At 25.3% G+C, this 2,591-nt stretch overlaps 1 non-coding gene across 1 annotated transcript; it reads right to left on the reverse strand.

Annotated features, from left to right (window-relative positions):
• Window positions 1–2,100: 2,100 nt before the first annotated feature.
• On the reverse strand, window positions 2,101–2,173 carry Trnar-ucg (transfer RNA arginine (anticodon UCG)). The gene has a single exon. It is a non-coding gene; the product is annotated as a tRNA-Arg (tRNA).
• Between the last annotated feature and the right edge of the window lie 418 nt (window positions 2,174–2,591).

A 2,591-nucleotide genomic window follows, 5' to 3' on the forward strand; every position in this document is an offset into this window, starting at 1 on the left:
TTATGATGAGTAATCACTTTAAGAAATATTTTGTTTCATGTAGTATCTACATATAGTAGAAGTAAGAAAGAAAACACTTAAAGTAATATAAAGAAGAAAAAGAAATAAATATCATTTAGTGGAGTAACCAAAGCTCAAAAATTGGCAATATTAGGGAACGCGGCCGAACAGCTTAGATTTAGATTAAAAATTGCTGGTGTTGCCGTTTTATTTTTTTTAATTTAATTGAAGATTTTTGTGAACAAAAAATTTTTTTTTCAAAAATTTTTTTTTAAATTTCATAAATTAATTGATGCCAAAAGATTGTCTAGGAAATTCAAGGAAAAAAAAATATATGGGAGTGAGGGACAATCTTCTATCGTTCAAGTGATAAGTGCAATTTTCTTATTAATTGACTTCAAACACAAAAAAAAATATTTGAACACCTACAATATTAAAATATACATTTTTAAAAAGCTAGAAGCTTAGTCACATTTGTAAAATTAAAATTAAGTTAATTGAATAAAGGGCTTTTGAAAGAATGGTAATTGAACTCAGATTTTTGAAATAAAAAATTATTGACAAAATTTTAACATGTTGTTTTATAAAACTTCGTAATATAATTTAATTTTTCAAATTTTTTAGGCCACATTTATTATCATTTGAAATTATAAAAAGAAAATGTCAATATGTATTACAGTTAATGAAACAAATTAAAAAGTATTTCATTTTCGAAGAACTTTTTTTAATAGAAGTTTTGAAAAAAAATTTAACTTATTTTTTTTTTTTAAAGTTCAACATTTAAATATAAAGTTTTTTTTATTTATTCAATAGCCCTTATTGTTGAAAGTTAAATGGTAAAAGTTTAATGTTCTTATTTGCCAAAATCTTTGAGAAAATCAATGCAAAAATTCAGTTTTTATCAAATAAAATTTAATTTTGAAATCAAAGTAATTTTTAATTTTTTTTCAAAAGTGATATATATTACCTTTTTTTTAAGTCTGAGTTTGAGGACCATTTTTTTTCAAAAACTCTTAATTAAAATTAGTGGATTTAAATTTAAGAGATAAGAATGAGCTTCTGGCTTTTTAAAAATTTATTTTAAAATATTGTATGTGTTGCCGTTGTTTTCAAAATATTTTTTTTTGTGTTTGAAGTCAGGTTGTGAGAAAATTGCGTTTATCGCTTAAATGATGGAAAATTTGTTTTATGAAATTTAAGCAAACAAATGGCTTTGTTCAGAAAAAAATTAATTTTAATTTTAAAAAGCAATACGGCAACATCGGCAATTTTTAATCTATAGACTTTAAAGTATTTTTAATTACCTACGTTTGAAAAAAAAAAAATTGTCAAAATCAGAGCTGTTCGGCCGGGTTCCCAAAGAATTTGCCTTAGTTACTCTACTAATTATAATAAATTGAAACTTTAAATTTAGGAATACGTCCTTGATTTTTAATACAAAGAAAATAATTTCAATAAATTTTGTACTAGACTTAAAAATTTATACAATCTAAGTACATATTAAACTTAAATAACATTTTGGTGTTGCCTCAAATGTAACCTAAACTTTCGTAGAATTTACACTAACATTTTGAACCGTGTATGATTTTCAAACAAAAAAGTTGATACAATTTTTGTTTTAAGTTTCAATACAGTTTTTTTTTTTTTTTTTTTGAAAATTTTTGTTTAGAGACGGTACAGAAAAATTTAGCTGCTTTCTATGAAAAATATTGTCAAAACCGAAAAAAAAAACATTTTTGCTAAAAACCTCACATTTTTCATCTGCTGCTATCAAATCGATATACTATTTAATAACAACAAAAACAAATAACAACTTTTTTCAACTTTTGCCCTCCAAAAACGGCTTTGGGACTGGCCTTTAAAGAAACCTGTAGGTCACTATGGCGTATGCGTAACTTTTTTTTATGTACCTACAAATCGACCAGCTACTAGGGGAAACATAAGATAACTCCTTAAATAAATTTGTTTTTTGCATTTAAGACACTCAAAAGTTGGAAGTATTGAATGAAATAATTAGATGATGGAACAGTTTCATTTTCTGGAAACTATATGCAAAAATAATAATAATCAAAAAAAAAAAAAAAAACACAAAATTACATGCGACCGTGACAGGACTCGAACCTGCAATCTTCGGATTCGAAGTCCGACGCCTTATCCATTAGGCCACACGGTCATATTTTCTTGTCACTCAAAGGGATATTAGGATCCATTTGGAAAAAGGAAGACTGCTTTTAATTGAAAAATGTGTAACATTTTACATGGATGAAGTTTTTTATTGCTCAACGTGTATCTACATAGTTTATCTTATGATTGTTATTGATTTTGTTGTAAAATAAAAAGAAACCATGGCATAAGAAATCATGGTTAATTGAAATCCTTATTTCTTGGGGGAATTATTTCGTACCTGCCATCTGGTTGGTTTTTAAAAAATGTCCAGCATTTACGTTATCAAACAGAGACGGATTTAGATTATCCAACATTTTAAATCTTTTTAAATTTTATTTCAAATTTAAAACAAGTCCAATCAAAAAAGTTTATCGGAGTTAATTTGTATCAATAAGGAATTTGTATAACATCTTTCTTTGTTATAA

Source organism: Episyrphus balteatus, chromosome 3, assembly GCF_945859705.1.
Source record: "Episyrphus balteatus chromosome 3, idEpiBalt1.1, whole genome shotgun sequence".
In the NCBI taxonomy this organism is placed as follows: Eukaryota; Metazoa; Arthropoda; class Insecta; order Diptera; family Syrphidae; genus Episyrphus; species Episyrphus balteatus.